Source organism: Nicrophorus vespilloides, unplaced genomic scaffold (assembly GCF_001412225.1).
Source record: "Nicrophorus vespilloides isolate i.1.1-1 unplaced genomic scaffold, Nicve_v1.0, whole genome shotgun sequence".
Classification (NCBI taxonomy): Eukaryota; Metazoa; Arthropoda; class Insecta; order Coleoptera; family Silphidae; genus Nicrophorus; species Nicrophorus vespilloides.
The window spans coordinates 67,831-83,371 of NW_017095840.1; the positions used below are offsets into that span (position 1 = coordinate 67,831).

Consider the following 15,541-nt stretch of genomic DNA (forward strand, 5'->3'; position numbering starts at 1 on the left):
TAGATCCAGTTGGTTGTATCGCTTTGATCGCTGTGTTGTTAGGTTATTGTCCAGACAATTAACAGCTAGTACGTTTGGATGTATGTCTAATTTGTTTTGGTATCGGCTACTGTTTTTAGTAATTGTTTCTTCTTTTGAAAGTCCTCATAAATTCTCCTGTTCATAATATACCATGATCCTTCTTAGGCTCTTCGACTGTAATCTTGGTATGGTCGCAATATTAGATCTGCTGCAGACTCCCCACAATTGTTTCCGTATGTCCAGATAGGTTTTAAAATTACTTTATAGATCAGAAACTTGTTTTCTTTCGAAATTGGCGAGTCTTCACATAGCCAGTAAAATTTCCTGAACTTTGTTTCGAGTTTTTTTCTTTTTGCTTGGATGTGATCTCTTCCAGTTCAATCTTCTATCCAGATGCATACCCAGATATTTAGCTTTATTGGCCGCCAGTATTATTTTTCCGTTAGGCGTCACTGGTGGGCAGGAGTTCTTTCTCATGATAATGGTGACATGTACTGATTTCGATTCATTGACCTTCATTCTCCATTTTTGTAGCCATTCCTGTATTAGGTTCAGATTTACTTACAGATGATGTGATGCAACTGCTAGGTCTGTATCAGATGATAATATTCCAGTATCATCGGTAAATGTTGCAGCTGTTGTTTTGTCCGTTAAGGGCATATCTGCGGTATATAGTATATACAGGATAGGTCCTAGCACGCTACCTTGCAGTACACCTGACGTGATTGGATACAAATTCGTCACCGCATCGAACACTTTTACTTGTAATAATCTTCCAGTTAAATATCTCGGTACATCTCGATCGATGTCCGCCGTCTCTAGTACTAACAATTTTAATGAATCCATGAGAAGAGCTTACCCAATCAACTGGTAAGTACCTAAATTGGAGCGCAAAATTTGGGGATTTATAGCAGTACTATGGGGGCGTAGCTCAGATGGTAGAGCGCTCGCTTAGCATGCGAGAGGTACCGGGATCGATGCCCGGCGCCTCCAGTACAAACAATTTTGATGAATCACATAAGAACAAAATTAATATAAAAATTACTCTAAAATGTACAGAAAAACTTAAACTTGCATAAACAATTGGACTTACAGTTTATGGATAAATTTTATATTTTGCCAAATAGAAAAAAAAACTTTTTAGTAATTGCAAAGAAAACATGTAATAATAATATGTATAATGTCTGCATAAAGACTTATGAAAAATTATATTTGTGACCAAACCCTGTTGTATTCAGATAATACGAATTAGACTAAGAAGCGATTTTATTAGGAATCTAAATACTTTTACTTTTACGAGTCTTTTAGCCTCAGTGTTGCCATTATTGATGTATTTTTTGAAGTTACTTATTTAGTATAAAAATAATTATTTAAATAAATACTAGTACTACAATACCTCAAAGATTCGGGTAATTGGTTCCACCAATATCACGAACAAAAAAACGTAAAAATATATGAAAATAATTTTGTATACCAATTTTTTCGATTTTTTTTCTATTTAGACATATTACAATTGTGTTTGTTATGAATCGAGGACGCACTATGTCAGATATTGCTACTGTTGTATTACTGCCCGGCGCATTCACCATAAAATTGAATGCATCTTGTAAGACCTTACATGTTTCATGAAAACCGGTCAATCCAAAGTAAATTAACTAATCACAAAACAAACAAATAAACGCATATTATAATTTTACGCTGCAAATTATATTTAAATCAAACATGAAACATGATATTAAATAAATCCAATAATTTTGATATACCTACTAAAAAAATTAAAATAAAATTGGTTGTATACTGATTGATGTGTTTCATTATATTATTTGCCTCGAGAAATTAAATAGTATCATATTTAAATATCGCGTGCGGTTTATTATTTCAGTCATTCATATTTCAATTCGGGTTGTTGTTTATTCTATTTGGAAATCAAACATTCATTATATAATTACTATTTGCTAAAATAATATGGCTGCCCGACATTCGATTTAGAGAAAATATTAATTATAGTATGCAGTTGCATAACAAACCATAAACACGCTGGTTTTAACCAGAATTACGAATTCACGCAAAAAGTCATTATTGCTTTTTGATGCTCTAATAATAATGAATAGTGTACATTAATAATTCAATTTATTACCATTTGTGCAGTGCATTTAATATATATTCATGTTGAAACCATGATTTAATTATTAATTACTAATGTAATTTTACATACATTTTTAAACATTTATTGTTTATCTACTCTATAATATTGTTTATGTTTCGTAATCATTATATGAAATTATTTTTTGCACTTCAGCAGCATTAATTAATTGCATTCAAACATTATGACTCAAATATAGAAATTAAAATATAAATGTAAATAATATATGATTAAGAAAATTGTGAACCCCCCTTACTCGCGCGGCGTCTATGTGTCGCCAGTGGGTACAAACCAACCATAACTTTTAAAACTGGAAAAGTAGGACAACCTCGAGCACATCACCATTTTAGTGTAATGCGTCGAAGGATTGATTGCAAAATATTATTAGCAAAATATATCAGACGCCCGCGAGTATTAGTTTTATAATATTTTACTTTGCCATTTTTAAAAAAAGACAAGTTTTAGTGATTAGTGTACATATAATGAATTTAAAATGTATCAACGTTTATATCAAAGACAATCATTTAGAAAAAAAGATCATCATTACTGATGAAGATATTTTTTTTACATCTTTATAAAAGAAATATGCATCATCATCATTAATTTTACATCAAACTAATCAATAATTTATTTATATAAGTTAATTAATATTGTAATATTTGACGGAGCTTCTCATACGCCACGCGTGTAACGATGTTATGATATGCCATCAATACGACTCATAATGCGCCATCGATCAATCTGGATTGACAACAGTTTTTTGTGGTTTTAAAAACCTCGATTAGTGAGGTTTCAAACAGTCCGGAATATTGACACTATGCGAGGAATTCTTGTTTTTATACAAAACAAAGCTTGAATTAAATTTACTATTTTTGATTATGTATTTATATTTAATTTCCTTTAAATAAAATAATTTAACAAATATTTAATAAAATCTACTATTCTCAATAATTTCGTTAAATTTCGAGTTATATACAAAACTGAACTGATGTTCAGTTTCATGTAACAAGTTTATATTTCTGTAAGCAGAAAATATCAATTAATCAATTTCTTTTTAATATAAGTTTCTGAAAGAGATTTTTTGTTGCGGTGATTCATACAAAACTTGCAATGCATCAGAAACTTTTTACACTCTTTTAAATGAAAATTTTAAAAAAATGTTACCATTCAAAAAGTAATATAATGCTCGACGCTAGAATTATCGACACATTAACAATATATATATATAAATATAATTCGGTGGCAATATACATTATAATAAAGATGTATGAAGCCATTATAAAACATGCATATGCAATTCCCATATTTACGAGGAAAATAATACCATTTTAGGGGTATGTATGTTCGCTAGATATTTAGCTTTTAGGTCCTAACACTGGCGCTTAAAATCTAAGTTTATGGGTTTATTTTGTTCGCGAGGACAGGGCCGAGTTTGTTTGTGGTTGGGGGAGGATGGTGGTCGATGATAGCGTGCTTAAGGGTTGGTCGATGTTCATAATCCGTAATTAACAGTTTTACTACTGTTACTATTATTATTAACAATAAATTATTTTATAATTACGACTTTAATTGTAACAATTAAATTAATAATAAAAATGGAATAAAGAGAAACTTTGATTAAGAATTATATCTTTTCAACCTAGTCAATAATTTCGGATATCTTATTGAATTTCAGAAATACATACAATTTTTGATTGTTTATATGTTTATGTTTATATTTATCAAAAATAACGAAAGAGTAATTAGCATTCATTTGAATTAAATTTTATTTTGCTTCAATATTTGAAATTATCAATTTTATTTATACTTTTCATATTCCGATATTTTATTAATGTTATGTTATTTTTTCTCTTTTTAAATAATTTATAATCAAACCAGTAAATCTGTTTACAATTCTAATATTAAAGTTTTTTATTTTAAAATGACGATGCTAAATCATACAAAAAATATATGTTTTATGAAATAAAATAATCAAATTTTCTTTATTGGTAATTAATAGTTGTAGTTTTCATAGTAAAATATATTATAAAGTGATGCAAATATTTAGAATTTATCTTTAGTATTTATGTATATATTTTATTTTTGTCATTTTTTATATTTTGTGTACTTATTGCAATAAATTGTTAAATCAAATATAATATCTTGAAACTATTGTGTATATTTGTTTAAGTTTGTGAAAATGGTTTAATAATTAAGTGATAACCGAGTTACCAGTTTTATTAAACTAAATTTACATACAATTAACGTTTATGTGTTATCTTCTACATAGCAAATAGAATAGAATTATAATTTGAATTTGAATTAATGGAAAGATTATCAACTGCAAATATTGTTAATTAAGTTTATCAAATTAATTGTAATATCAACTGTACTTCCTACTATTATACAAACTACATCGAATTTGTTGTCAATTTTGCATCAAGTAAATTTTATGGATTTACTTGTTACATTATTATTGCCATTACTGAGCAAGTTTCTAATATATTTTATTTGATTGATAATTACAAATTACAATCAGATTAATTTCTTTGCTTTTTAATATCCATTAATTTTTTGTACTATTTATTAATGCAGTCATATTATCTCGCAGTATTTGATTTGTTATATATTAAACGAGAAATTACTAATAATTATTTATTATGTATTTTTTAAATATACCTTTTGTAATCAAGCGGCGGATATATCCGCCGCAACTATTTTTATGCAAAATTGTATACATGGCCACTCTTGAGACACTTTTTTTTAAGGTACACAAATGTAAATATTTTATTTTCATTATTTACTTTATTTCATGAACTTCCTATTCCATCCTCATAAACATTAATTGAATTGAATTCTCATAAAAGTTTAATAAATTCAGTATTCAAATATGAATGAAGGAAGTCCTCGATAAATCCGAAACTCCAATCGGAAGAACGATATTACTGTCAATTGAAGCAAGTGTATCATTTTCTATCTGGACAATCAGCGACGTCCGCAATGTTATTCTTCGTTCTTCAGTAGATTCAAGCTTTGGCCGCGTTTCAAATTGCCACGCCGCGAGATAACGAGTCCTCCTATCTACACTTGCCGATTTTTTTACTCTCCCTTTCCCTGCCTTTCTCTCTCTCTCTATTTCAGCCCCCAAACCCTATATTTGTCCTTCTCGCCATTCTCCCATCCGACCCAAAAAAATTTCTACGAAGATTTCGATTCTCGATAGCACAGTTTGCCGCAGACACTATCTCCGTGCCACCGCAAAGACAATGGACGGCACACGCAATTTGATACTCTCAATTAACATTTAATTTATTTTTTTGCACCCCTCCGCTTCTGATAACGTCACAGCAAGGGCGTAACGGTTCTCACCCTGCAGCTGCTGTGAATTACATTCCTCTCGCATATTACAATTCGGTGTTGCCACGTGCTTATTCTTAAAAAAAATGTGGGTGTATATATATAACACTTCCTATACTTTCCTCCATCTGGTATATATCTGCAGTCGTGCAAGAGAGTGAGATACAGTGAGAAATAAAAGTAATTGCTAGGTGTACAATCCGAAACGAAATAAAATGAATGCGAAAACAGGGAAAACAATTGTACGCGAATATGGAAATAAAATGGAAGGGTGGCGCCGCTTTCTTTCTCCTTTTCCTTTGTTTCATTTTCGCTGCAAATACATGCTTTATATATATTTTTTGTATATGTTCAAGCTCAACCTCATTGTATATGTAAAACGGATGCACGTTTTGTTGATTCTTTAGCGTTTACAAGCAAAATTTGTTATATAAGTTGAGTATTAAAAAAATGAAGTAAAAACGAATAAAAAATTAGTAAGTTTTTGGATGCTTCGCGGTAAAATAATACGTGTAAGTTTATACAAAAACCGACTTAAAAAAACCGGTTTTCGAATCTCAACTTTTTTACAAATCCGGTTTAAACCGGTTTTCGAATTTTCATAAAAATACAGGAAATGGATTTTTACAACTTACTTTCTATTGATCACACTAATCTATGACACATACAGAAATAGAAAAACTTGTACTTGCAAGAAAACAGTGTTTAATAATGAGCATTAAATAATGAAGGTATGAATTGATTTTTTCAAAGCAAGTTATGATTTGCCTTTCACGTCGTCGCTTTTTTATCATTGCAGTCATCTTCTATTTAATAATTTGGATACAATCTTGAAAATATTTGAAAAGTTTAAAACCAATTATCTATTAATTAAGCAAAATATAAATAAATTCTTAAATATTTGTACCCAAATTATTTGTTATACATAAACGATCGATTTTTATCCTCTACTTAGTGAAAACTAAAACTTATACAAAAGTAACTGATATATACAAAATATTTTTAATTTATTTTATTTGTAAATATTTATGGCCCATTAAACCATGTTTCATTTCAAATATTTTAGCAAATCGTCTAATCAAAATTAAGAACAAATTGTATATGAAGAGGTTGAAATTTATATATTAGAAATATCAAAGTGTTCTTATTTTTTTTCTTGAAAAGTCTGAAATTTGTAATTTAATTTTGTTTAATGAGAGTATAGCTCATGTTCAAATTAATATATATTGTATATTTTCTGGTGTGCTTTGAGTCTACTTTTTTTTAAATGTTCTGCAGTTGATATATGAGAAACGCCTGTCATCAAAGGCTAAACAATGGGTAATAAAATTGATGTATGCCCATTGTCCATCTGTGTAACTGGGATATTGTGTGTCAAAGTAATAGGAGAAGGTTTAAATATACGATTCCAAATTGTCAAAATATATTCTGATAAAATTTGGTGAATTCTTACAATTCTTATATTATGCAATTATTATTCAAGATTTTTTTTATTTCACATTACATACAGTATTTTTTGGATCATTTATATAATAAAATATTCTTTTATAAGAATCAACCTATAAATTTAATGCGTCTTATGGTCCGAGATACTCTTAGTAAGTAGTTTATAGAAAAAAATATTTTATGATATAAAGAAGATTATCAAAGAAGAACTGTTGTAGATTTTTATAAAGAAGCAAAACATATTTATATAACTTGTACCAACTGCACATTAAAGCAATTCAGGAATATCTCGCTCAGTACGGGTAATTAGTTTCCGCAATATCCCGGACTATTTGAAATTGGACTAATTGAGGAAAAGGAATATTTTGCATAATGCGGATAATCGATATCATCAATATCCAGCACTGTTTGAAATAGCACTAATGAAGAAGTCTAAAACTGCGTAAAAAATAATGTGATCAATTTTTGAAAACAAACAAAACATATTTATATAACTTGTACCAACTGTACATTCAATACCTCGCTCAGTACGGGTAATTGGTTTCAGCAATATCCCGAACTATTTGAAACCGCAATAACCGAGGAACAAAAATACCTTGCATTATGTGGGTAATTGGTTCCATCAATATTCCTCTGAAACAATACTAAGGCATGAGTCTAATCGCGTAAAAATATACAGCACAAATGATCATTTGTGTATAAAAATATAATTTTATGTGCTATATTTTTATAATATACATTTATTTTGCTGAAAATTTTAAATAAATATTATTGAATGATATTTATGAATGAAATTGAGTTTTGTGGAAATCTATGTTTATTCTAGTTGCATGTGACCGTTTGAACGGCTCGTTTCGCATGCAAATGCCGTTATTTATTATGGTCGGTTTCCGCGCAATTGGCGCAGACGTTATGCCCACCAAATCGCAAAACCGCCTAACACTTCATCGCCGTTATTACCTCTATTATTCATAATTAAATGATGAATATTAATTTAGTACACTTGATTATATATAATCCGTCATCTATAACAATTTAGGTACTAAATTTATGTAATTATAGTGAAATTAAATGAACAATAAAATTACAAAAGAAAATTATATTCTTTCCCAAATTCACTAACGAATTAAATATATTTTTGAATATAGTAAGTTAAGTATAGTATAGTTAAGTTAGTAAGTGTTAATGCATCACTCCATAATTTTTATATCATTTTGAATATAAACATTCTTTATACATAAATAACTGCTTTGAATAATAATGTATGCTCATAAATGGAAATAAAGGGTTTACATCGAAATCCCGACATCTGAAATCCTGACAGTATCAAAATCCAAAACATTTTAGTGGATTTTGATCTTAAAAATAAGAAATAATCTAAAATACAATTAGAACTAATTGTTGTTAAGAACGAATAATAAACAAAACCACCCAGGCTGAATTCCGTGAAAACGCTTAATCATCATTATAAACGAAGCCAAACTCTTAATCACAACTCCCACTCCTTAATAATAATTGTCGGGAAATCCCGAAACCGAAATCCCGATTTCTGTAACTTCAATATAATAGCAATCATTTTAGTAATATAATTATTTAACTTATAGTTTTGCATGAGAAATATAATTTAAAATAATATGAAGTGGAAATTCGGTTCTCGTACAACTCTGTTTCCGAATATTTTTTCGGTTTCCAAACAATTTTTATCATCGTATTTTTTATCTAAATTTGCATGTGTTATACATTATAACCTTACATTTTGATTAATATCTTGACATCCATGAATGTAATTTTTTTTATTAAATACTCTTTTTAAAGTTAAAAATATAGAGAATTTAACTCGTATAAGGTCATATTTGTATTTATTTTAAATTTCTTGCAATTAAATGACGAAATATTAACAATTTATTTTTCTTTAGTTTTTCAACTATATCTCGATAACCACGAAAGACATTTATAAGATTGAATGTGTGTTCTAAAGTTAAAGTTGTTGTGATTCTTATAGATTTTCTGTAATTTGATGTCAGAGTAGAAGTGTCTCTACTATTTCGTTTATATCTTGACAACCATGAACGTCTTTTTCTATATCAAATATAACTAACATTTATTTAATTTAAACATATTTATTGACCAAAATGTAGGTGTTTATTAATTAATTCAGATTTGGAACAAAAAATATGCTTAATTTGATAAAAAAATTAAGAAAATATTGGTTTACTCATATAAATTAAGAAATAAAGTTCCTTGAAAATCAATTCTTATATAATATTTCAAAGCATAATGTTTGTAATATATATATTTCATATATTTAGATATTTCACTTAATAATTAATTAACGTTAACTCAGCTGTGATTAGTTTAATTATTTATTTTATTTATACTAACTAATTTAAATTCATGAACAAAACAACTATGTCTTAATGTATTATCTCACTCTATGATCTATGAATATAAAATATTGGTTTGTAATATAATTCGTTGATACTAATAAAGTTTATTATAATTATAACAATACTTTTTATTTTATTTTTTAAATTTCTTCATGTATCATATGTATTCATTGTTTCAATAAATATTATTATTTTTATGTAAAAAAATGTGAATAAAAGGTGCAGGAAGCGTTTTCGAAAATATATTTTTATAAATCTTATTAGTGTAGTTATCGTTGTGATGGCTTTACGAGTTGCAGGATTTGCTATACCGTATATAATAATATAGTTCTAAAGGAGCCTGTCATACTATATATCTCAATGTACTTCGTAAAAAATAGAGATTTATATCTACTCGGCGTTTCTTCCTCACATACCGTGATCTAATATCCAGTAAAAAATGCTATTTTTGTATCTTACTTAATCTAGATAATCTGTATATTAAATCACAACAAATTAATATCTAAATTTTTTATCTCAAATATTAATGAAAAGAATGAAAAGAAGTTGTTAAACTAACTTCGTTTAAAGTCAGAAACAATCTTCTTTTCATTAATATTTGAGATACTAAAAATTTAGATATTAATATACTGTAGATCAGCATTTTTTTTATAATTACAAAATTAGTCAATGCTTTCTACGTATTTCTACTTTCTACCTCATACAAAAGCAAGTTAAAATATCTTTTTTAGTATATTCTATAACCTGGTTAATCCTTGAATTAAATCACACCTAACGAACGAGGTACATGGATCAGGATTGCCCCAAAAAGTTATAGTAGATTTGCACCTACGCATAATGGGGAACATTATATATTTAAAACAGCATAAAAATAAATTGCACAGAAAGATGCAATTAAAATTTAGTTTGTGTTGAAATTTTCAAACAAGACTAGAGCACATATAAAAGCCGCACTATGAAATCATTGAATCTAGTAAGAAATTAAAAAATTGTACTGAATATGCTTATATTTATTTGTAATTATTTTAAGTAATGATATTATTATTGTTAACTACTTTATCACACTTGATTATATCAATACTGTTGCATTTACTAATACATTAATTTCTGGTGGATGCGCCTGTAACAATAAATTAACAGTAATACATGAGTTAATTTAATTAATTTTATTATGATCGTTTTTTTATGGCCCAAATATATCTTTTGTTTTTCCTTTACAATTTATACTCTTTTTTTCCCTTTTTTTTAGGGTAATAATTTATAATGATTTTTGTTTATATAATTATTACTTATTGCATTTGTAATTAGATCTAAGACTCGTTAAAATAATTCTTTTTGTTTTCTTTTAAAAATATATATATATTTATAATTATGTAATGATGTGGTAAATTGTTGTTTGTTATAAAACAAATATTTACATTTCGTTAAATTAACTACAATAAATGGTATTGAAACACTCAAGAGTCAATATTTGATTGTGCATAAATATATTATGATCTGCGCCTTTTCTACTTGTACATTATAAACAGAACGCTGGAAGGGTTGACTTTAATTCACCATATCGAAATGGCCCTTTATTTCTTCAATCCCTCTATTCTATCCCCATCTCTCTCGCCTCTGCCAGTTGTTGCCATGTATACGTCTCATTAAATCCCTTTTTGAGATCTCTTTACGTCATTATACTGCACGGCCCCTTATTTCGGACCCTCTTTTCCCCATTTTTTTTTCTTCTCATTCTTGTTCATGAACTGTCAGCACATTCTCCCGCCGCTGCAGCTCATTCAATTCCCCCGACCAATTCCAATTTTTCTCTTTCCCTTCATTTCTATCTCTCACTCTTTCTTACCCACAGGCCGACTTCGCTCGTTTCTTCCCTTCTTTGCCTGCCCCACATAATGAATATTAAACACCAATTTGCAAATTATACCCTTCGAGCAGTAGAAAATAATCAGAGTGAAAAAATGCTGCTCATAACCGCATAACGATGATTAGTTCGCATGAATATAACAAAGATTAAACCAATACTTATTTCAAACTATCTGTGATTTATATTGCATTGTACTTTCTATACTAAAATACTTCATACATAATATTAGTTATATGTCAATCAGTTGTACTACTTTATATAGGTTTTTGCTAGTTAAATTCAAAAGTCTTCATTAATATATTAATATAGAGTAATATTCGGTTTCCGAACAAAAGTTTTAAAGTTTTCGATTCCTGACTAATTTCAGTTCTCGAATATTTTAATTTTGTACCAGAAACTTATTAAAGAAATACATAAATTTCTGGTAATATACATTAATATTCGGTCCACGTACAAATGTAAAAAAATACATCGATTCTCGACATAATTTCAATTCTCAAATTTTTCGGTTTTATTACAGGTTTCTGATAATATACATTAATATTAGGTTCTTGAAAAAACATAAAGAATACATCTATTTCCCACATATTTTCATTTCTCAAATATTTCAGTTTTGTACCAGGAACTCATTAATTACATTCATTAATTTCTAGTATTATATATTAATATTCGGTTGACAAACAAAAACTTAAAGAATAAACGGTTTCCAGAATAATTTCAGTTCCCGCGCATTTTAGTTTTCAAACTGGTACTAGGTAAAAGTAATGCATTTAATCAACATCAACTACTATTTATATTACCTATAAAATGAAGTTAAATTATATTTTACTAAATTAGTGTGTCCATCCTATGTAATTTTATGGTTGTTGTAATAAATGTATTTATTGTTATATTTATTTATGTATTTCTACTGATGGCTAATTAGCTTCAAAAGTCATCAGGAATACATCAATATCTGTTAACATACATTAATATTCGGTTAATATACTAACGTAAAAAAACACATCGATTATACCAGGAACATATTAAGTAAATTCATTAATTTCTGGTTATATACATTAATATTCGGTTCACGAACAAAAACATTAAAAAGACACGGTTCTCAATATAATTTCAGTTCCCGAACATTTTGGTTTTCAAACTTGTACTAGGTAATAGGTTTAATTAACATCAAATTCGCTTTACTGTTAAAATGAAGTTGAATTTTCATCTATATTTTATTAAATTATTGTGTATATTTTGTGTTGTGTTATGCTTGCTTTAATAAATGTGTTTTCATTGATTAAAGTTTATGTATTTCCACTGGTTTTTTTATACGATTCTACATATTTTTATTATTGTTAACGTTAAACTAAGTAATTATCCTGGATTATTCATCCTATATTAATTCTTATAAGCCGAATTATATCGGTTTTCGTACAATTGTGGTTTCGTACAAACTTTAGGGTCCATAATATATAAAAATCAAACTGTCTGACGTTTGAAACTTTACAAATTGTCTCCGATACAAAGAAAACTTTTCTTGAACATCCACCACTTTTTGTCTTACAGATCACATTAAGTTGAATTTTTATTTATATTTTAATAAAGTGTTATGGTTGCAATAATAAATGAGTCATAGGGGAATTATTTCGGTTTTCGAATAATTCTATTTTTGTACAATTTTTATTACAGAAATATAAAAAAGTAGCTGATTGTTGACACTTTATAAAAGCAACAAATGTCAGCCATTTAATAATTATATTATGAAATTGGGGTAAATACACGTAGAAAGGTATAGAAATTTTTCAAAATTATTAAATTTCAAATTATATCACTCGTGATAATTGATTTAAAAATGCTAATTAATTTATTTACAGAACAGTGAAAGAAATATAAAGTAATATTGATCAGAAAGAAAATAAACAAGTAAATAAACAAATAAATAAAAGGCACTGTATTAAGATTTACTTGGATTAATACGGTCCAGGATTGCTCCTTCTGTTATTTGTTTTTCTTGTCTATATTTTCTTCCCCTTTCTTCGCATTATTTCGTTGCCTTGGGAAACTTTACATTCGTCTGTTTTTTTTTCTCTTTTGTTTGTTTATTTATTTATATACTTTTTTCCCTATGGCCTATTGGGGATTATAAAATAACTCTTGATACGGGATGAAACAAACTGAACAGAAGAGGGTGAAGTGAAGGAACCAACAATATCAAGAACACCAGACAGAAACAGAGAAGAATGTTTGCAAATAAGGCGACGCCAGTTTACCTTTTTTTGTATAAACTCTCTACCTTTCTCGTGTGCTTTTCTTTTTTCCATCCCTCGACGTTTGTCTCTTCATACAGACATTACATTTCATTTTTTTTTCTTCTCTCGATTCAAGTTTTTTTGTTGGACTTCGTCCAATATTTACACTTACCGATGGAAGATGTTATACCATACGTTCGATGAGCCATAAGCATGTTTATTACACTACTTTTTAAGTGTTCAAATTTACGATGTATCTTACATAAGCAGATGAGACCACAAATTGAAACATTTTGAAGATGTTTTAATAATTAATTTTATGAAGTTACTTTTTCATATACATTTCATATTTTCAATTGAAAATTTATGACCAACTCAAAATAGTTTCTATAAATAAATGTATTTATAAATTTAAACTATATATTTAAAATATTATTTTATTACATAATTTTTAGTTATTTTACAAAAACTGTCATTAAATTATCAAATTCATTTGCCAACGGTCGGCAGCCTTTATGGAGCAAAGAGCCATTCTTTAATTATTGCCTGTAAAGGGAACCGCACATTGAGTACCGTTAACTTAGGAGGATTGGGAACTGGGAGCCACAATTTTTCATGAGAAAAGCCGCGAGTTCCTGTGAATTAAGGAAAAATTAATAAACGTGTAACCTCGAATATTTTTTTTAATCGCTTAATAATTAACTGAACGGACTGAACTGAAAATACATTAACATCAGATCAGATCAATGTCTCCTATTTTGATAATAAATTTATTTTATTTAGTCAGTTTAAATTTATTACAAGACTTTTAAATTAAGTTTTTTTTCGTGCTTTAATTTTTTACTTCAATTTAGCATTTCTAAATATTATACGAAACTTATCCACGTTCATTAAAACTAATTGCCATATCTATTTGCTTCATTTGTTATAGTATATAAGTACATAAGTTGTGTCTGAATAAAATATAATTCATAAAATATAAATATAAATTATAATTCACATTCGTGAATATTTTATATGTAAAATATATAGCAAATAGCACAATTAAATTATTAAAGCTGTCAACATTATAAAAAATGGTGCGAAATTTAAATTTAATATTAATAAAAAAAAACAAATGATATATATATAAACTAAAATAGCTCTGATTGTTTTAAATTTATAGTGAAAATTAATCAGTATTTTCTCACTTGGAATTAAATTATTTGCTTTAAAAAGAGCCTAGAAAGTGAATTTATCAAGATGGATATAAGTTAAATTATTCAACTACTCACAAATGCAGTAAGAGATAAAAAAATATTTATTATAGATGAGAATATGTAACATTATCTAGTGAATAAGTTATTCTTACTGAATAAGTCAACTACATTCTCCAATATATTGATGTTTCGTTCATAATTTGTAGTATATATTATAAATATGAAAATAGACTTCCTGCTACACCTCTCAGCTTTCTTAATAAAATAAAAATGTCATTCCCGGACAGAAAGACCAATGGTCAATAATACTTTGTAGCAGGTTAATTTGTTTTTTTTAATTTTATTGTTATATTATGTTATTCATCAATTTTTCTGCGACTCTCCAAGTATTTTCACGACCTCTCCGAGTTTGAGAAACAATGCCTTAACATGTTAATAAGTTCACATCTTGTGGTCCCAAAGCCTCAGATGAATAACGCATTTGTCCTCCAAATTTAAGGAACTCTACAATTTTACAATATTCTGCTCATTCACTGACGTATGTTAATTGAGAGCCAAAACAACACATTCTTTTAAGAATATACATCTTTCTATCATGACTGTTCCATCTAATTTCGCAGTCTTAAATCATTCCCAATTGTTAATTCATGAAACTAACTATTTAGTATTCCCATTTTATGTTTTTATCTCAAAATATTTATGTTTTTAATGAAATAATTAAAACGATTAATTCATTTTTTATTATTATTTGGAAAAGTTAAATTATTCAATTTTATATTTTAAGTCTATGCTTTAAGCCAATGTTGTAGTTGAAAAATACCGGTTTCTGAATTCTTTAAATTTCTTTGAAAATCGGTTTTTAAAAACCAATAATCCCTATTTGCAACGGATAAGTCTAAATTATATTA

At 27.7% G+C, this 15,541-nt stretch overlaps 1 protein-coding gene and 1 non-coding gene across 8 annotated transcripts in view; one reads left to right on the top strand and one right to left on the bottom strand.

Moving 5' to 3' along the window:
* Positions 1-15,541, bottom strand: part of LOC108566433 (neurotrimin-like) — an 86,751-nt gene that overhangs the window by 50,132 nt on the left and 21,078 nt on the right. The window lies entirely within an intron of this gene.
* On the top strand, positions 942-1,014 carry Trnaa-agc. The gene has a single exon. It is a non-coding gene; the product is annotated as a tRNA-Ala (tRNA).